The sequence below is a fragment of the Ictidomys tridecemlineatus genome, chromosome 3 (assembly GCF_052094955.1).
Source record: "Ictidomys tridecemlineatus isolate mIctTri1 chromosome 3, mIctTri1.hap1, whole genome shotgun sequence".
Classification (NCBI taxonomy): Eukaryota; Metazoa; Chordata; class Mammalia; order Rodentia; family Sciuridae; genus Ictidomys; species Ictidomys tridecemlineatus.
The window spans coordinates 205,461,469-205,482,634 of NC_135479.1; the positions used below are offsets into that span (position 1 = coordinate 205,461,469).

The 21,166-nt window shown below is 49.6% G+C and overlaps 1 long non-coding RNA gene across 1 annotated transcript; it reads right to left on the reverse strand.

Moving 5' to 3' along the window:
* Positions 1-1,985: 1,985 nt before the first annotated feature.
* On the reverse strand, positions 1,986-20,877 carry LOC144376474 (uncharacterized). The gene is made up of 4 exons (XR_013436997.1): positions 20,678-20,877; positions 18,689-19,182; positions 10,063-17,225; positions 1,986-8,153 (listed from the first exon to the last, which is right to left on the reverse strand). It is a non-coding gene; the product is annotated as an uncharacterized LOC144376474 (long non-coding RNA).
* Positions 20,878-21,166: the final 289 nt, after the last annotated feature.

Genomic DNA, 21,166 nt, shown 5'->3' on the forward strand with positions numbered 1-21,166 from the left:
AAGGAGCAGAAGAAAGAAGAGTTTAGGAAGGTGCTGGAAGGTGCTGGAAGGTGCTGGCAGCACCTTCAGATGTCCCCCTGTGAGCAGGAGACTATAGCTCTGGTGCAGAGGATGTTTTCTTTTGATCCTAGTGGGACTGAAGCATAAAATTCTTGTCCATCTCATACACCTACCACCAGCAAGCCCCCCGCCCAGTCTCCCTTCGCCCTCGCATCAGCTCTGCAAAAACCGTAGATGAATGTTATGGTTTGGATCTGAGGTGTCCCCCGAAAGCTCCTGTGTTAGTGCAGCAATGTTCAGAGGTGAAATGATTATGAGAACTGCGATGTCACCGGTGGATTAATCCATTTGCTGGGTTCATAATTTGAATGGACTAACTGGGAGGGAACTCTAGGCAAGTGGGGGGTAGCTGGAGGAAGTAGCTCCCTGGGGGTGTGCCTGGTGCCTTGGCTGTGATCTCCCCCCACCCCCTTCCTCTCCTCCCTGGCTACCATGGGGTGAGCTCTTCTGCCACCATGTTCTGCCTAGCTCAGCCCAGAGCAATGGAGTGTGCGACCATGACGAAAACCCCAAATAAACCTTTCCTCCTCCTGTAAATTGTTCTCGTTGGGTATCTTGGCCACGACAATGAAAAGCTGACTAAGTGTTGGAGTCCACTGCGCCTGGCTAGAATGTGCTGGAGTTGACTCGGTCCTGAGCCACCAGGAAACGCAGAGTTGCTCCCTTGGGGACAGTCACAGGTATGGAGCAGGCATCTTTTTTAAAAAAAAAAATTTATATTTTAGTTGAAGTGGGACACAATACTCTTATTTTATTTATCTATTTTTACGTGGTGCTGAGGATGGACCCAGGGCCCCGCACGTGGGAGGCGAGCGCTCTACCACTGAGCCACAACCCCAGCCCGTAGCAGGCATCTTTTTTAGGGCTACAGACCATCAGGTGAAGGTGTGGAGTGAGGAGACCCAGACTCCCAGATGGGAAGAGAGGTCTTCAAAAAAATTTTTTTTAATAGGAGTTGAAATTCAAGTCACATAAAATTAATCTTAAAGGGAAGAATTCAGTATAATTGTATCAACTCATCGTGTTATACCACCACCACCTCTATCTAGTTCTTAAATATTTCACTGCCTAAAAAGAAAACTCCAACCCTGGGAAATCTAGACAAATGACCCCAAATCAAAATGGCTTAGGATTCCCTAAAGGTTCATCTTAGTCTTAAATTATGGACAGGATACAGAGATAACGAATAAAATGAGATGCACTTTGGAACAAGGCACTTGATTTGAGATTCTGATTTTTTGTAAGCATCTCTTCTCTATCACTTTCCATTTGAAAGCCAGAAGATTTCTGTGTCTTCTGTTTGAAAGCACAAACCTGTAATAGCAGCGTCACAGGAGGAATTTTGCAGACACAGTAAAAATTAAAGTGAGTTGCTCTTGCAGACTTAGCTTCTATGAATAATTATTCATGATCTTTTTTGATTTTCTGGTGTAGAATTTTTTTTCTTTTGATGGCAATGAAAGAGGTTCCTTTGTTGAGACCATAATGATCAAAATGAAACCTGAAAAATGATGGACTCATACACTAAAGGGAAAAGTTTGAATATTCAAAATACTGAATAGCAGAAACAATAATTTTCTCATCTCAAGTTTTCAAAAATGCTATATGAAGGCGAATCCTGTGTGATTGGTTTTGATGAAAATAAGATGTTGATTTGGGAAAATTTTGACAATGCTTTCATATTTTCTGATATAGAAAGTAAAAAATTATATTATCTTCTAAAGAACTTCATGGCAATGCTGAACATCTTTCATATAAGTAAAAAATTATTTACTAATCTTAAAAAAAAATGCCCACCAAGACTCCATCCCCATTTTCCCTGTCTCTTGAGCCACCAATCTGCTTTGTGTCTGTATAAATGGGACCACACAGTATGTAGTCTTATATGATTTTTTTTATTTCATTTCACATAATGTCTTCAAGGTTTTTCTGTGTTATAGAATGCACCAAGACACCTTTTTATGACTCAATAATATTCCATTGCTTGGATATACCACAACTCATTCATGTAGTCATCAGTCATCAGTTGGTGAACATCTGGGTTGTTTCTTTGGGCTGTTGTGTATAGTGTTGCTGTGTACACTCATGTGGTATTTTACCAGAGTAAAACCGTGCATAGCACAACTATTGCAGATGGAGTTGGAGAGAAGTCCTGTGGTTCCCCCTCAGCAGAGGAAAGGGGGTGATCATGGTGAATCAGGGCAGCATCCCCTCTCCCGCCAGTTTCCAAGATGGATTCTCTTACACTGACCCTCTGCAAGTGGACAGCAGGGCTTCATGAAGAGGGTGTCATGTGGACAGGCAGGGGGTATATTCGGTGAGACTGAGATTCCTTAGGATTTCTAGGTCCCTTCGGCCTCCATCCACAGTGCAGGCAATGAGAAGAAGTCATTGGGTGTGATGATGATACCAGAAAGAAACCTAGATCATTACAGAGAATGAAGAGAATTCTGCGGTCCAGCTTCTTTAAAATGATTACATTCTGATCAAAGAGAACCTTTGTCCTTTTAATTCCCTGAAGCTAGCAAGAGCATTTCAATATTGTTCCAGTTCCCAGAGTGGCACCTCCTGTAGTAGCTGTTTCTGGTTCTCAAACAACTTCTTCTCTCGTTCTGTGAACATAAACCCTGTTCATTGGATGACCAAAGAGTACATGGCTGCAAAGTGTGTTTGCCTGTTGGACAAAGAGCTGTGCCCACACTGACCTTGGCCACAGATGGGTTTCAAGTCTATGATGCTTTCCTCTTATCTCAGTCTCTCTGGCACCTGGAACCCCTTCTCTCTCTCTCTCTCTCTCTCTCTCTCACACACACACACACACACACACACACCTCTCCCAGGGTTCCTGAAGAGGCAGCTGGACATCATGCCTGCCAACGCCAGGGTCAGTCTTTGACCTGTGCAAATAGAGTGATTTATTTGCATTTTCTGAGCACCAAAGAAGAATGCCACATTCTTCCCATGGAAGGAGGCTGAGGGTCCTGCTGAGATTGTGTTTGGATAGGCACAAAGCCCAGGAGGAAAATGACCAAACCCGATTTGGATGAGAGGCTGCCCCTGGACCGTGGTGGTTGGGAGGAAGCTCCTGGGCGGAAGTCCCCAGGGAGCCCAGGGCACACATGGGCTGCTGCTTCCTGGTGCCTGTGTGCATCTCTGGGCAGCAGAGTCCAGGCTGTGGAGCCTGGAGGTCCAGTGGAAAGAAGCCAGTCCTTGCTGGAAGGTTTGCTCCGGTCACCACCTCAGTCACTTGCCCACTGCTGACTTCCAAGTCCTGAGCTACCTGCGGTCAGGTTCTGCTCTTCTGGATTTGCCAGAGCTTTTTAGAGGTGCATCTGGTGTTTTGTGACTGCTGTGGTATTTGCTGCTGCTCCAGCACCGCACACCCAGGATCCAGCAGGCTTGGGGAGCTCTGGAGACAGTCCCACTGTTGACCCACTAATGGTGCACTTTCCTAGCTGCTCTGGGGGTGCTGTGAATGGCCCTACCCGTCTTCCCTTTCTTACAGGCATATCTCCAGAGACCACTCCCCAATAAATCCCTCCCACAAAAAACCTCTGTCTGAAGACACTAACTTACCCTGTCCAGTGGGGTCTGTGACCTGGGGCTACATGCCAGTCCCTGTTGGTCCACATTATCAGTGCAGGGTCCACAAAGGAACATCGAGACTTTTCCCGTCTCATAAGAGGTGTCAGGAAGTCCACCATCCACGTGTCTGACCCCTGGTGAGTCTTGGGAAAGGGGCTCCAATCTCCCCCACCCTTCTTCAACCTGGAAACCCCATCCAGGTTCCCCCAACCCTAAAGCCTGGTGCTGGGATGTACAGGCCACTGTGGGGAGCCAAGTAGCATCTTCTACTGCTAAAACCAAACACCCGGGACTGGGGCGTTTATCAAGAATAGCTGTTGGTTTTGACTTATTGTTCTAGAGGTCCAACAGCATGGTGCCGGTGTCTGCTCTGCTTCTGGTGAGGGCCAGTGCTGCTCCAGGCATGGTGGAGAAGAGGAGAAAAGGCAGCGGTTTGGGGAGAGGTCACCTGGTGAGACAGGAAGCCGGAGAAAGCCAGGCTCCCTTTATCACGACCCGCTTTCACAGTCACTAACCCACTCTAGAAGGAACTTCATTAATCCCTTCTTTGAGGTAATTAAGTAATGACCAATTACTTCCTAAAGCTCCCACCGCCTCTCAACACGGTTATGCTGGAGGCCAGGTTTCCAACACATGAATCTTGAGGACAAACCATACTCAAACCACAGCACCAAGCCTCTTATCCATTCTCCCTGGGGTTCCAGGATGCTCCCAGCAGACTGCATTGCCTCGAAGGACCTTCTGGACAGCGTCACTGCCCTGCTCTGCACCCCAGGTCCCTGGAAAACTGGCATCCACCAGGCTGGACATGACTCTGCCCCACGCAGACTCTGGGTATCTTCACCCTCTGGGTTGCCCCTGCTGTAACGAGGCCCTACCTGGGTCTTGGGGTCAATGCCCTCAGTGTGGTCTAAACGGTGCAGGCCTGACCCCACCTGTGCCTCAATTTCCTCCCCTGTAAAATGGCAAAGCAACAGTATCTCCTGGTGGTGTGGAGAGTGATGCTGCTTTGCACTCACAACAGTGACACACTGAGGCATTTGTCATGGGTGACTTTGTCCTCCTGAGAAGCAGCGTCCTGCACACGTGGGGTCAAGACTGCACCATTTAGACCACGCTGAGGGCTTTGGACAGAATTCAGAGGCCCCACAAGAGCGCAGGGAGGGAGAGAGAGCAAGGCAGGCTCCTAAGGCCTGGGTATGGGGAAGAGTTTGTAGGGGAGAAATAACATTGTCTACAGAGCTCAAAGGAAAGGTGTCACAGCCTGGACTTCCTTGGATTCTGGGGCCCCGTCCATTGTGAAGTCTCCCACACACAGACTTAGGAGGCCGTGCCCAGCTTTGGCAGAGTGGTCATAACCCGGAACTGCGGTCATTTTGTTCTAAGAAGCCCATTGTAAGCCTGACCCTCAATGTAGTTGGCCAAACTTCACTCCAAGACTCGACAGTGGCCTCAGAGATGAAATTGTAACAATACTCCACTACATGCTCCGTCCACAGGAAGCCACCCTGGTTCCAGCCAGAAGGAGGCCAGAAAAAGCCGTGATAACCATCAACCGTGTCAGGGAGAACTCAGGAAGCCAGAGCCACCAAGTCCTTTTTAGGAATCTCAAATCAACGGGCAAATCAATGGGCTGCAGTGCTGGGCTCCTTGGGGACCAAGGAGGCTGAGTGTCTAATCACTGGTGTTGACAATCCTGGGCCGTAAGTTCCAGCCGGGAGCCACTAGCCACAGGAGGCTATTTAAATTCAATTAAAAGCCATGAACAGGACCAAGGTGTGGCTCCGTGGTACACAGCTCCCCTGGCAAGCCAGGATTGGCACAGACCAGGACTGAATCCCCAGCACCACAAAAAATAAAGATAATGAAATGTAAAAGTCAGCTCCTCAGTTTCACCAGTTACATTGCAAGTGCTCAGTAGCCACGTGGCCAGACCTGGATGGTGCCGAGGGTTCTACTGGGTAATGCTGCGCTAGCAAACACCGTCAGGTTCAGAGACACCCACCCAGTTCACGGTGATAAAATGGAGCAGATATTGCCTCACACGGCCTCACCAACCAGGGATGTAATCAGATGTCAAAGTCCCAGGTACAGAATGTGGGACCCCCACCCCACCTCTGCTCACCTTCTTGGGGATGGCCCACCTGTCCTGTCTCCTGGCCCCCGTGTCTCGGTGCACAGGTCCGTCTTTGTTAGCCCCAACTCCTCCCCCCCACAGAGCCACAGCCTGAGGACTTGTGTCCCCTCTCCTGCCCCCAGCCACACACCACCCGCAGCTCCTTTTCACTCTGCAGCACACAGCTGAGGCACCTGTCCTGTAGCAGTTGCTGCACCGACACTTCCTGGGTCACCACTGCTGCTCACTCTCCTTCCAGCGTTCCCCAGGAAGGCTGTGCCATCCTAGAAGAGCATGAGGGGCTTCCCTCCTCCCAACCCCGCAGGCTACTGGCTTCCCACTTCCAGGCAGAGCACTGAACCGTCTGCCCTCCTCTAAGTCCCTTCCATCCCTTTGCTGAGCCCAGGAGAAGATTCAGCCTTTTCTTTAGGCTTCAGAGGTTTGAAGCTCACAAGGCAGAATGTGGGAATGATGAAGAGGCAACCCAGCAGCCCTGGGAGTGCAGAGAGCCTGAGTCCACCTAATGGCCTCGGGGCTCCTCAAAGAATAAGCAGCATTTCCTAAAGTGGAGGTGAGAAACGGAATGGAATGGCAGCAATGAGCTAGAGGTGGGAATGGTGTGCTGGGGATGGGGAACAGCCCAGTGTTGGGTGCATTGGAAAACAGGGGGTGAAGGATGCCAGGAGGCAGATCTGATGCCCTGATTGAAGGATGGCATTTTCCCTTTGGGCAGCCTCCCTCCATCCTCCCAAGGTAAGAGACAATCCTTGGAGTAGGTTAAGGGACCCACAGCCAGGAATTTGGGCCTGGCCTCAAACTATGGCCTCTGGCTCTTGGAATAGTATTGGCTTTTGATTTTAGTAAATAAGCCAGAAATACAAGTGACACTTGATCTCACTCATATGTGGAACATAAAATGTTGATCTCAGAGGAGCTAAGGGTGGGATGTGGGGACGCTGCCAGAGCTGGGGAGAGAAGGGTTTGGGGAGGGATGGGGAGAGGTTGATCAGAAGTTGAACTGGGTACGAAGCTATGGCACAGCTGGGTGATAACAGTTATGGACTATATATCTCAAAAAGCAAGAAGAAAGTGTTATGAATGCTTTCACTATAAAGAAATAAATGATAGCTGTTTGAGAAGACAGATATTTTTAACCTGATTTAAACATTACACAATGAATACACATACTGAAACATCCTCTGGTATCCCATTAATATGTATACCTGGACATTTTTATGTATCAGTTAAAAACCAGTTTAAATTTAAAAAGGTTGCTGATCACTATCCAGTTAATCTGGCATCCTGCAAATTACAGCTTAATTCTGTGGAGAGTCTAAAATTGGCATTCTTAGAAATCTCTTCTGGGCACCAAGTCCTGTGAGTGCTTTAATTTGTTTTTGTTTGTTTGTTTTGTTGTTGGGTATTGAACCCAGGGCACTCTACCACTGAGCTACACTCTTTTATTTTCTATTTTGAGACAAGGTCTCACTAAATTGCTCAGGGTGGCCCTGAACTTGTGATCCTCCTGTGTCAGCCTCCCGAGTCACTGGAGTGTACCACCAGGCCCAGAGAGAGGACTCTTTAAAATGCAACTGATATCACCATGCAAATCAATGCCAAGGGTCTGACAAATTATTTCCAGCACAGCCCTTTTTTAAAAGGTTCCCAATCTTAAAGACTGCTCGCAGCCTAGTTGCGTTTCTTCCAGATGGCTCCGACAGAAAATCCAATCAGGAATTTATCTTGAGTTAAAAATGCAACCTTCTTGCTTTTAAGTCTGGGCTCTCATGAGCTCCGAATACAGGGTCTCGGCAGAACAAAGAGAGGAAAGCTGGTCACTTCCGAGCGGGGGCACACATGAATTGCCTGCACTTGCTCTGTTCCAAGCTCATGACTCTATGGATCGAGTGCTTTCAAGAAAAGGAAAATAGAGCTTGTCATTTCCTATTGTTCCAGAGACGAAATGCAGCCTGGGAAAGATCAGGGAAGAGGACAGGACTCATGTTCAGATGACTAAGCACCCATCTGACCTGGAAAAAGCTCTGCTCGGTTCTGCGGAAGGGAGGGAGCTCCAATTAGAGGCATGTGCGAAATAATGACATTACCTCACCAAGAGAGAAAAAGGGAAACTCTCTCTCCTCACTAACAATGAACTAGAAAGAAAATGTGTTACTAATCTATGAAGAATTTGCAAACCCGGAGAGTTGCCTCCCAGCTCTGAGCGGCCTCACTTCCTTCCTTAGAACTTGACCTGGATGGCAGAGCCTCTGGGCCCTGGGAAAGCCAGGCGGGCGTTGGTCAGCGGGTTTCTGCTGGAGTCCCTCTTCCGTCACTCAGGTCATACATGGGGATAACTTCTTATTGAAGGCACCTTGGGAAAATTCCAGCTGATCTGAAAAAAAAAAATAGTAATAAAGATACATTGTGTTATTTTTAAATGACGTAGATCTTTTTATACTGACATGAAACGTGAAGGCATTATTAAACGGAAACTTCAAACTGCAAAATAATACATAGATCACGAAGCCATGCACGCGACTCTCCCGAGTGGGTGCGGCCTAGCGCATGCGCACAGGCTCTGCACCCCCGAGGATGAGCGCGCTTCCGGGAGGGCTGATCTTTGCAGCCTCTCCCGGGTGCCCCCAGAGTTCTGGCTGGCCTACAGCTCCACTTGTTGCTACTGGTATCTTGGAGCTCCTATCCAGGATTGCTTAATTATTCCATCCCCATTGTTCAACGGTGCCCTGGAGCTTGAACTTCTCCAGGCTCTGTTCCAAAGACAGACAGTCGCCTCCAGCAGAGCTGGGCGTCACTCTGTCCTGAAGGACCACCTGTCACTCTGGGCCTCTCCACCACACAAACAGAGAAAAAAGGGGACAGGGGCCCACTTCTCCTGGAGGGCACCTGCTCTGGGAGAGAGTGCTGGAGGAGGGATAGCCACCAGGTCTTCTGGCCCTCCTGTGCACACCCTCTGCCTTGTGAGTAGACCGAGGACATCGGAGGCCCCAGTGACAGAACCCTCAGCCTAGGAGACAAGCTGCTTGTGGAACGGGAGCCCCAGGCCCCCCCCTCTGTGCCTGCCCTGGCATGGCTTCTGCAACTCAAAGCTGGTGGGTAAGGGATGCTGGCAGCCTGCCCTTCCTGGGGTGAAGCTGTAGGCCAGACAAGGGCCGAGGGGGAGAGAAATGTCCACAGCTGCCCAAGTCCAGCTCCTGTCACATGGATGGAGCTGGAGGGAGATGGGAGCGCGACTCGCGCGTACTGTGCCACAGATGCTCTCTGTTCCCACTGCGACTTGGAGTTTTGGGCTTGGAGGTGTTTTTCCATTTACCATATGCCCAGGACAATTTACAGAGACTTTTTTTTAATTAAAAAAATTTTTTTAGTTGTAGATGGACATAATACCTTTTTTAAAAAAATGTGGTGCTGAGGATGGAACCCAGTGCCCCACACATGCAAGGCATTCACTCAACTGCTGAGCCACAACCCCAGCCCGATTTACAGTGACTTTTAAATGGTAGAGTTTTAAAAAATTAATTTGTTATTTGTATATGACAGTGGAATGCACTACAATTCATATTAGACACATAAGCACAATCTTTCATATCTCTGGTTGTATACAAAGTATTCACACCAATTCGTGTCTTCATACATGAACTTTGGGTAATGATGTTCATCACATTCCACCATCATTTCTAACCCCATGCCCCCTCCCACCCCTCTGCCCTATCTAGAGTTCATCTATTCCTCCCATGCTCCCCCTCCTTACCCCACTATGAATCAGCCTCCTTATGTCAAAGAAAACATTCAGCATTTGTTTTTTTGGGATTGGCTAACTTCACTTAGCATTATCTTCTCTAACTCCATCCATTTACCTGCAAATGCCATGATTTTATTCTCTTTTATTGCTGAGTAATATTCATTGTGTATATATACCACATTTTTTTTATCCACTCATCTATTGAAGGCCATCTAGTTTTGTTCCACAGTTAAATGATGTGTTTTGTGTTTGAATAATTTTCACCAGTTAAAGGGTCTCTTGCTTAGGAAGAGGGTGCTGGGAACACCTCACAAAGCCTCCTGAAGGCAGGATCTGGGCTGTGCTCACATCTACAGCCCTGTGCTATCTGCATTGGGGCTTTGTGACAAATATTTGCACCTGATAAATATTTGTGCCTGACATGCATCACAATTAATTCTTCAATCATCATGTGCCCTTGGAGAGGAATACAGCCCTAACCAAATTTTCTATTATTTCACTCCTCTGCCCAATATTTGGGCATCAAGGGGCTGAATCTTACCTGGACACAGTGACACATGCCTATAATCCAAATGACTCAGGAAGATGAGGCAGGAGGATCAAGTTCAAGCCAGCCTCAGCCACATAGCAAGATCCTATAAGAATCAAATAAAAAGGACTGAGGATAGCTCCGTGGTTAAGCACAACTGGGTTCAATCCCCTGTACCCAAACCAAAACAAAGGGACTGAATCTTGGATGGATACAAACCCCATTGGATGAACTCACAGATTTAACTATTCTATACCAACTTCCTTCCCATCAAAATCAAGACTTAAGTGGAACTCAGTGTCCCATGCAATCTAGGCAGCTAATGATGTCCACCGGGAAGAAAGAATAAAAGAAAACGGAAATGTTTCTAATCTCTTTTGCAAAGAAAGATAGATAACAGGAGGTCCCTCTAAGTTTTTCTCAGCCCATTCCATACAACATTTATGAGTATTTATGAGTTTGAACACACGCTCGCTCTCTCCTCCACCTCCCCTCCCTGTCTCCCTCCTTACCACAGCACTACATTCCAGAAGCATGCATCCTACATCCTAGGTTCCCATACTAAACCCTAGGTTTCCCATGTGGGGGTGGGGTGTTGAAACAGAATAGGCATGAGGGATGCCATCTTGTTGGGACCCCTAGTCTGTGGATGACCTGGAGCAGTTGGTTGGAGCTCATGCAAGGTAGCTCCCCACCTGGCTACAACCTCTAATGAAAGTACCAAGTTGCTTTGCTTTGGGCTAGAATTACTTCAACTCCACCATCTCCTCTTGGTAAGAAGGGCCACCAGGGACTTACAGATGACTTTCATTAAAAAAAAAAAAAAGTGAAAACAAGTAGATTATTTCTAACACTGTTTGACAAAAGAAAATAATAATAATAATAATAATAACAACAACAACAACTAATAATTCTTGGCAACGAAGGAATTGGGTGCCCCTGGCCGATTTGGATAGATCCTACCTCTACCCCCCTGTGTACGCCTCCATGATCTCCACGGGCCTCCAGACCCTGGGCTCAGAGCTCACTTCCATGTTGATGGAAAGCCACAAAGGATTCGGTCAGGACCAACTCTGCAGGATTCTGTGACGCACTGCTGGTTCCTTCTCCCCAGACCCCAAACAGGCATGCCATCTTCCTCCTCTCTCCTCCTTTGCATCCACCCGTCTGTCAGTTCATTCATCCATTCTGCAGATCTCCTCTGAGCGCCACTCTGTGCGAGGCTCTGTGTGAGGACCTGGAGGTACAGGGTGAACACAGTGTGGCCCCCACCCACAGGGAGTTCACATCCTGGTCTGGGAGACAGACGTGAAACAATGCAGTGAAGGATGACAGTCACTATTGTGGTAGTGAAGGCGAGACAGGGGACACTCCAGGGTCTGATGGAGGGCGTCAGCTCCAGGGAAATCACCCAATAAGGTCGCTCCAGCTGGTCTCTATCCTTCCCCCACCCAACGTGGCATGGAAAGCCAGGCCTGCTCTGAAGGGAGTGGCCCCTGAATCTCTGCTCCTCTGTGGGAGGAAATCCACCACCATCTTTGAGATCAGCATTAGCACTGTGCACTTTTGGGCCGGGAACCTGGGTTTCCTTGTGAAGGGGGCCAGTGGTGGAGTCATAGCAAATCTTCACTCCAGGACAGTCCTGCCCTTGAACTTCCTCAGTATAGACAAAATTAGTCCATCACTTGAGACCAGGATCAATGAGAGCATACTGGGGCAGGGAGACTAACGTGGGTCCACAGATGGTGGCCTGCAACTGGCGGAGTGGCCTGGGGTGACAGTCAGGAGACTGGGTCTCCTGCGGAGTCGAGTGGCCAAGTCGTCTGGGTGTCTTTTGAGCTGTGGGATGTCATCTGGGGAGCTGGTCCCCTGACCCCAGCACTCTGCTCCTCTCACACCAGGTTAATTTTGGAGATCATCACCTGTCTCTGGAGAGATCAAGGACAAGGAAGGCTCAGGGCTGTGGAGAGTGCTCTGGGCCAGCCTGGCCAGCCCTGGGAAGTGGGGGTGGGTCACTGGCCTGGGGACAGGGTGAGGCCCAGCTGAGGTCCTGGACACACTGCTCACAGCTGCTCAGAGTCAGCTCCTCTGGTCAGATGTCCCTGTCCCCTGGGCTCTTGTCCCTACACTCTTCATTTATGGTCACTGAGCTTCTCACCATGTCACTCCCACATCTGCTTGCCCACTCAATCCCAAGAGGGCAGAGGAGAAGAAGGGAAGAAGACAAAGCAGCAGTTTGCAGGGCAGGCTGAGGGGAGGGTTTGGGTTTTGTGGAGGCACAAAGTCGAGCCATCTTGATGGCCTTGGTTTCCTGGCCCTTGACTTCCCCAGGTTAAGGCAGCCTCCGGCCAGGCCATCTGCAGTCCCTGCCTAGGACCGTCCCAACACTGGTGCAAGACATCTAAAACCATTGGCTCCACCACCCTCTCCCCCAAGAATCACCGAGGAACCAGGTGCAGTAGCAAGCACCTGTGGTCCCAGCTTCTTAGGAGGCTGAGGCAGGAGGATCACTTGATCCCAGAAGAAGTTTAGGGCTATCCTGGGCAACATAGCGAGACCTCATCTCTGAAAAGAAGCAGAAAAAAAAAGTCACTGTAGTGGAATCTCAAGGAGTGGGGCCCAGGGATCCATACCTTTGGAATAAGCTCCCAGACACCCTGGGCCCGCAGCTGCCTGGTCTCCAGGACGCCAGCATCCACAGTCCAACCCCTGCAGCTTGGCTTTTTGTTCACTCTGGACAGAAATCCTTCTGTTTGTGAAGGTCAGTCCTCAGCTGTATCCAGCCTTCTCCACCTGTGCTGGCCTCCAGGCCATGTGCCACCATGTCCTCTGTCTCCGGCTTCCAGCGGGTGTAGCCAACGGGGGGTGTGGAGGGATGGGAGGAGGAGCAGGCACTGGCCACGTGTCAGCTGTTCAGAATTGCTTTCCTTTCCCTGCTGCTTCTCCTGGGGTACATGAGCTCCTAGAGGACCACGGATGCTCCCCCGGAGGCCCATGAACAACTTCAGGTGTTTGCAACAAAAGTGTGTGTGATGAGAAGCCATCTCATGTGATGGAATGAGGATCAGATTAAATAAACAAGTGGCGTCAGCTTTGACAACCGCTAAGTGCAGCACAGGGTATAGGAATCACCCTCACAGCAAGCCTGAAAGAGGCAACTGAACACCGCCTCTGTATCGAGTGTTCTTGCAGCTTTGGTTGGAGCTACATGTATGTGAGACAGACTCATGGGGAAGCCACACGACAGCCGAGGCAGGGGTCAGAGCTGGGCAGCCACAAGCCAAGCAGGACTAACAATGGCCAGGGCCCCCAGAAGCTGAGAGGGGCCAGGGAGCAGCCTCTCCTGGAAGCCTCAGAGAGAGCATCGCCCTGGCCACACCTTTTGGCCTCCAGAGCTAACTCCTGTTGTGTTATGCCACCATCTAGGGCCACAGTGGTGACAGAGAAAACTAATGGATTCCAGAGCAGCTTCCAGGAGCTGCAAGTAGCCCAAGGCCCAATACCCAAGCAGGAAGCAGGTGACATCACATTCGGATCACTCAAGGAACTTTATTTACAGAATGTGAGCTGAGCCTGCTCTGTGCCAGGCCCCAGGTGGGCTGAGGCCGGCGGGTGCTGGGAAAGGTGTAGCCACCCGCCGTCTGGGAGGAAGAAGTCCTGATGCTTTGCACATCCACAGTGTAAACACTCCCTCCTTGGGCAGTATAAGCTAAAGACCTGACCTTACTGTCACCGAGCTGGGAAGAGGCATCCTGTGGCACTCCTTGTACAACACTTCCGAGCAAAGATAAAATGAAATAATTAGGAAGTGATGAGTTTGGAGAATTTACTACTGTTGTGTCTAATATAAGCTGTTTAATTGTAAACTTCTATAATTTAATTTTTAATGGTGACTGTGTTTAACAACCAGTTTGCACGAATCCTTAAACATCAGTTCTCCCCAGCCAGGGCCAGCATGCAGCCAACTGGGAGAAGCACTGTGGTTGTGAGGCAAAGAGCAAACATAACCGTGGCCTTGAGGGCTTGTAGTGCAGTGATCTGGGTCCAAAGGACACTGGTTAAATGCACCGGAGCATCTCCATTTCTGTCGGCTGCAAAGCCGCTGGAGGAAGCGTGGTCCACAGAGCAGCCTCCATGTTCAGTGGTCCACTGGTACAGGGTGACTGAGTCAGGCAAATAGCCCTGACTATGCCCAGTCACATCTGCCACCATCTGTAAGCTATGGGGAGACCGGCTGTGTATGAGTCCCTAGAGATGACACAAGGTGGTGGTGGCGGGGGAGGGGGAGGTGTGGGGGGGCACGTACCTACACATACACACACGCACGCACACACACACACACACACACACACACACACACACACACACAGGCACAGGCACAATGCCTTTTACATTTTTACCATGACAATTCTTTCCCGCACAGCAGCTACATATGTAGGTCTCCTTTGTGTCAGGGTCCAGCTTAGGTACCAGGAGTCCCCACAAGAAGAAAGCAAAGCCCCTACCTTCTAGCAGCTTGCAATAGGATGCATGGTTGTGGTCTCCCACAGCCACCTGCTGCTCTGCTGGGGCTGGTCAGGGCCACAAACCTCAGCCCTGGTCTCCACGGTCATCTTTCTCAGTGCTAAAGGTGACAGGTGATTTCCAGTGAGTTAAGAATTATTTGGAAAAATAAGAGGCCCAGAATAGTCAAGCAATCCTTAGCAAGAAACGTGAAGCAGGAGGCATCCCAATACCAGACCTTAAACCATACTACAGAGCCATAGTAACAAAACCAGCATGGTATAGGCATCAAAACAGACAGGAAGACGAATGGAACAGAATGGAAGACACAGAGACAAACACACATAAATATGGTTATATCACACTAGACAAAGGCACCATAAACAGACATCAGAGAAAAGATATCCTCTTCAACAAACGGTGCTGGGAAAACTGGGAAATCCATACATAGCAGAATGAAATTGAACCCCTCTCTCTCACCCTGCACGAAACTCAACTCAAAGTGGATCAAGGGCATAAGGCATTAGACTAGAGACCCTGAACCTACTAGAAGAAAAAGTCGGTCCAGCTCTCCATCATGTGGGCTTAGGAACCAACTTCCTCCACAAGACACCTAAAATGCAAGAAGGAAAATCAAGAATTGATCAATGGGATGGTCTCAAACTGAAAAGCTTCTTCACAGCAAAGGAAACAATCAAGAACATAAACAGAGAGCCTACAAAATAGGGGAAAATCTTTGCCACCTGCACCTCAGATACAGCATTAATCTCCAGGACATGTAAAGAACTCAAAAAACTTAACACTAAAATAAAACAGAAGCAAATAACCCAACCAATAAATGGGCAAAGGCACTTCAGAAAAGAAGAAATACAATTGGCCAATAAATATATGAAAAAATGTTCAACATCTCTAACAATTAGAGAAATGTGAATTAAAACTACAGTGAGATTCCAGTCAGAATGGCAATTATTAAGAATACAAGTAACAATAAATGTGGGCGAGGGGGGAAAGAATACACTCATACATTGTTGGTAGGACTGCAAATTGTTGCAACCCCTCTGGAAAGCAGTATGGAGATTCCTCAGAAAACTTAAGAATGGAACCACTATTTGACCCAGTTATCCCATTTCTCACTCTATACCCAAAGGACTTGAAATCAGCATACTGTAGTGACGTCACATCAATTTACAATAGCTAAGCTAGGTGTCCTTTGGATGAAGAAAATGTGGTACACATACGCAATAGAATATTACTCAGCCATAAAGAAGAATACAATTACAGCATTTGCAGATAAATGGATGGAACTGGAGATTATCGTGCTAAGTGAGATAAGCCAATCCCCAGAAACTAATGTTCTCTCTGTTATGCAGAAGCTAACACAGAATAAGGGGTGTTGCTGGGAGGGAAGAATAGAAGTTTACTGGATCAGATAAAAGTGAATGAAGAGAAGGGAGGGGGATGGAAATAGGAAAGACAGAATGGATCAGACATAACTTTCCAAGTGCGTATATGAATACATGAGCAGTGTAACTCCACATCATGTACAACCACAAGAATGGGAAGTTATACTCCATGTAAATACATTCTACTGTCATGCATAACTAAAAAGAAAAAAAAGAAGTTAAAGAATGTGATGTGACACCAGGTGTTATTTCTCAGTCCCTCATAAATATCTGCACTTGGCAGCATGAACGGTGAGTGATGTAGGTGCCATATGGCGTCAACTTGTCTGGGAAGTTTGGTCCTCTGGGCTCATTCAGTGGGACTCTGAGCACCTCTCATGGCTGTGGAAACCTCCGTGGGGGGACCAAGGGAGGGAGGGAGGCATTTCCTTCAACACAAGACAATCAGGGCTGATCTGGGGTAGCAGTCCTGGGAAATCCCAGGTGGGCCTCACCCCCATTCTCACCTCCCTGCCGACTGCGCAGGTCTAGACACAGGGACCCGCAAGGACAGTCATGTCACACTGCATTAAACAGCGACTGGACTCAAGACCTCATTTTCACTAATCCGTTCCTCTAAGGAATATCACAGTGACGGCTCCTTTTCATTTCATAAGGCATGTTGAAAAGTCGTCATTCATTCCTAAATCCCTCTTTTCAGTCACTTTTAATATTCTTTGAAAAAGAAAGACACAGAAAAGATTCTTGGGACCAAAACTTCACATATTTGGACCAAACCCAAAGGTGAGCATTTATTTCAGCAAAATTCATTCAGGGTCTTGAAAGTCAAGTGGGTGGGTATGAAATACACCTTTTCAGCCTGGATGATGCCCTTCTCTGCGCTTGGACGGCTCAGTTATGACAGGCCAGGGTGACACATTGGGTGCTCCCAGGAACGTGATCCGAGAGGAAAGAAAAGGGAAGGCGCTGGTCAGGAGGCGCTGGGCAGCAGCCAGGGCAGGGGCTGCTGTTCCAATGACAGGCCCCGCTGTCATCTCAGCTTCAGCTTCTCCCCGACCCCAGCCGCAGCAGGGTCTGGAAGCCACGCGGGGCGCTTTCCTGGGGGTGAGTGGGGAGCACCCACCAGCACCCTCAAGCTCCAGTCCTCGTGGTCCTGCTGTGGTGGAGCGCCAGGGGGCGCTGGCGGGCGCTCTCCAAGGTGCACCGCCTGCAGGAGCAGGGCTCTCCTCCCCGCCTGCCTGCTCGCTCCTGTGTCCTTCCACCCAGGTCCTGGAGAAAGGAGAAGGTGGTCCAGCTAATGACAGCCCTTTCGCTTGTTCAGTCGGGAAATATTTATTGCTGAGGTGTCCTTAGGTCATTTTTAAATTGAGTTACTTCTTTTGTATTGTTCAGCTTTAAAAGTTTTTCATGCACTTTAGATATCCTTCCTTTATCAATATGGAGTCTTTTTTTTTTTTTCCCAGTCTGGGAATGGAACCCAGAGTCTCAAACACGGTGACAAGTGCTCTACCACTGAGCTACACCCAAGCCTATATAAATATGCACACACACACACATATATATATATATATATATATATATATATGTTGGGTTTTAAATGAACAAATAGAAAACGTGTTGTGCACACACAGCACTTGAGGGGTGTGTGCGAGTCTATAAGAGAAGGGCTTTCTAGCAAGCATGCACGTGAGCACAAATCAGAGAGAAGAGAACAGGGAGTGCAAAGGCCCTGGGGAGACCACACGTTCCACCTGCTGAAGAAAGGAAGGAGGCCAGGGTGGTAAGAGGTGAGGGCCAGGGCTCCTGTGAAGGACTTTGACTTTGAACTCTGTTTCCTGTGGCTGCTGTAACCAATTGCCACAAACAGGGTGGCTTAAGGTCACAGGCATTCTGTAACAGTTCTGGGTAGTGGAAGTCAGAAATCAGAATGTCAACAGAGGTAGGTCCTTCCTCACCTCTGCCACTTCCTGGTGGCTCCAGACATCCCGTGGCTTGTGGCAAATCTCCCCAGCCTCAGCCTGACTTTGGGGGCCTCTCCCTCTCCTCTGTGTCTCTCCTAAAAGGACACCTGTCATTGGATTTCAGGCCCATCTGGAAAATCCACACTCTCAACAGGGCCGGGCTGCAAACTTCATCCAAGGTCTTGAAAGTCAGGCGTGTGGGTATAAATACCCAGCGCCTCCCGGAGGGGATTTGAGGGGAAGCGGTAGGGACTGCAGGTGTGGTCGCTGTCTTCGTGGTTTGTTTGTTTGTACTTAGACTTGGGTCCCAACCCCAGGATATCTCATTATACATATGCAAATATCCCCAAATACAAAACCATCCTAAATCCCCAAACCTTGCCATACCCCTGGTTTGGGATAAGGGATACCCAGGGCAATTTTTATTCCCATTTTACAGATGAGGCAAAGTAACTTGCTCAGACGTCAGAGCTGGCAAGCGTTTGTGTCTGGACTGGAACACGGTGTCCCCAGGTGTCCCCAGGCGCTCACGCCCACACCATCCTGAGAAGGACCACAAGAACCTCAACAGACACGTGGCTGCCACTTAAGGGGGACTGCCCGTTTCCTCAACTCCAGAATTACAAAATGCTCTCTCTTTTTTTTTTTTTTTTGCTTAAATAATGATGCCTCCACCCCGTCTTTTGGTTCACCCGGGGAGGGGCAGCTCTGGACAGCTTTTGCTTCTCTTGGGTGTTGAGGGGCCAGCCGGTGCCCGTGGTCATGACTTACCTTTCAGAGCTGGAGAGGAGGCTGCCAGGCAGGAGGCCCAGCCAACAGCAGTCAGTGAGCCCGAGTCAGCAGATGATCCGGCTGCAGCGTGGGGCGCATTCCTAAGGGCGGGTCTCGGGGGGCTCAGAGCCCCCCTGCTCTCCTCCGCTGCAAGCCCTTGCGTCTTTCAACACTTGGCACAACAATGGCTGCACCGCATCTTGATTCTCCAGAGCCCTGGGGGACGCAGGGGTCCTCATTCTGGCTTCTCTTCTTTAGGTGCTGCAGGGTTGGGGCCCAGGATGGTGAGAGGAAGGCAGACGCTGCGCCACTCTCCCAGGGAGACTGCCTCACCTGCGAGTGGCCGAGTCCTGCTCAGGTCGAGGTCCACACGGCCAGCCCTGCGGGGACCGTGGCTCGTGGTGTCTGGAGCCCGGCTCCTTCTGTCCCGCTGCCCTTGTGTTCTTACGCCCATGTCCTGGTGCAAATGAGGACCAGGAGATGTACCTGAGTTCCTAGCAGCAGAAATGAGCAAAGAGAAGACGGGAAGGTCACTGTTAGAAAGAAGTCCCAGGTTCCTTCAATGCCTCTGTCCCTCGCTTCATGCTTCATCGTATGGCACCACTAGTGGTGAGGAGTGCTGGGGGGTAGAAGCCTGTGCCTGACTTTGAGAGAGAGGGGTGGGGAGAGAGAGAGAGAGAGAGAGAGAGAGAGAGAGAGATTACTAAAGACAAAGAGAGGATCGCTACCGGGAGGCACGAAGTTGAGGGAGAGAGCTGAATAATCAAGACGGGACGTTCAGTCTGTCTCCTGGCCAAGACAAGTAGGGTCCACTCCACTCGATCCCGTCAGGGAGGAGGCCTGGGAGCCTCCCTGCTTGTCCCTGTCCACGCTGACACCCGGGAACTGCAGCCAGTCACCGTGGGGAGCCTTAGCAATGTCACAGACATCCGAGTTCAGGACTGGGCCGGGCTCTCATGGATTCAGACCAGTCACTTGGAGCGTCACACCTCACCCAGCTTCCCCAGACTCAGGACGCTGCCCGTGACAGAGGTCTTCCATCTAGGTCAAGATATTGCCCTTGTGAGAATTACAAAAGACACCTTCCATTCCATGGATGTGGCCCCTGAACACATGGCATGGTGGCAGGACAAGGTGGGAACTTTGGAAAAGGTGCGCTCTCTGGGTAGATGCAACTCTATGCTCCATCTCAGCCCCCACAATTCTCTCAGCCCGAAATGTCTGTGCTGTGTACAACCCGAACAACTGCACAGCAGCCCTGGAAAAGACAGCATAGTCTAGGGGTTGGCATCGTATCTCCTGATCAATGGCCAAACAGCCATGAGTGATTATCCATAATATGTCTTTCACTCCACCCTGCCAAGCTGGAGAGGAGAGAGCAAAGCACTTGAGAACATAGGATTAGAACATCAGAATTAGAAAAAGCTGGACAAGGTGGGAATGGGCAGTAGTTGAAGCCATGGAGCTGAGCATCCGGGGGATCAAGTGGCTAGAGCTCCCCTAAGAGAGATTAGAGAAGGGACAACTGCACAGAGAGACCTCAGAGGTGGGCAGAGGGTTCCCTACACAATGCAGCTGAGAACCTGCCTGGGCCCAGGAACAAACTGTGCCAAAAGGCTGGGTGGAATTGTGCTGGGGCTCCAGGGAGGGCTGAGAAAACCTGGTCTCGGGGCAGCAGGCAGGTGCTCCAAGAGCCTCGGGTGATGGGTCACAGTGCCACAGAGGAGGGGACTCTCACTTTGGAGATTCTACCACGTGTGGCTGACAGCACCGGTATATTGGTGTGAGCCTGGTTTGAGATTAACTCCCATGGTCAGCCCCATCCGTCCCTGGAGAGCAAATCCTCATGAGTTTCCTCTTGTCCCAAGCTGAGACCCTGCCTGTAAGCCCACCTCCTCGCTCCCACTTCACAGGGCCTCACGTGTTGGTCAGCTTCCAGTTGCTGCGTCAAGATACCTGAGAAAATCAACTTTAAAGGAAATGGTTTACCTTGGCTCACGGTTTCAGAGGTTCGGTCCATGGTCACTTGGCCCGGATACTTTGGACCTGTGGCCACACAGTGCATCATGGCAGGAGCACATGGTGGAGAACTGCTCACCGTGGTGGACAGGAAGCAAAGGGAGAGAGAGAAAGAGGAGGAATCAGGGTGCCCATATCCCTTTCCAGGGCACGCCCCCATGACCTCTCCTCCTTCCACTAGGCCCCACCCCCTAATGGTCCCAACACCTCCCCCACCACACACAGCTCTGGGGACTGGCAATCGGGCCTTTGGCATATGGCCTGGGGGGACATTCAAGACTCAAGCTAGCACACCGCATCTTCTGTTTAGAGTTGTGCTTGCCCTTCAGCTATGGAAACTCTCAGGAGAACAAGATCTTGAGCTCTGTGTAGCTAGGTGGTGTGTGCCGTCATATACAAGGAAGTGCTAAACTGTTCCCGGCTTTGACCGAAGTGGCCCGGAAGCTCTCTGGGTTTACA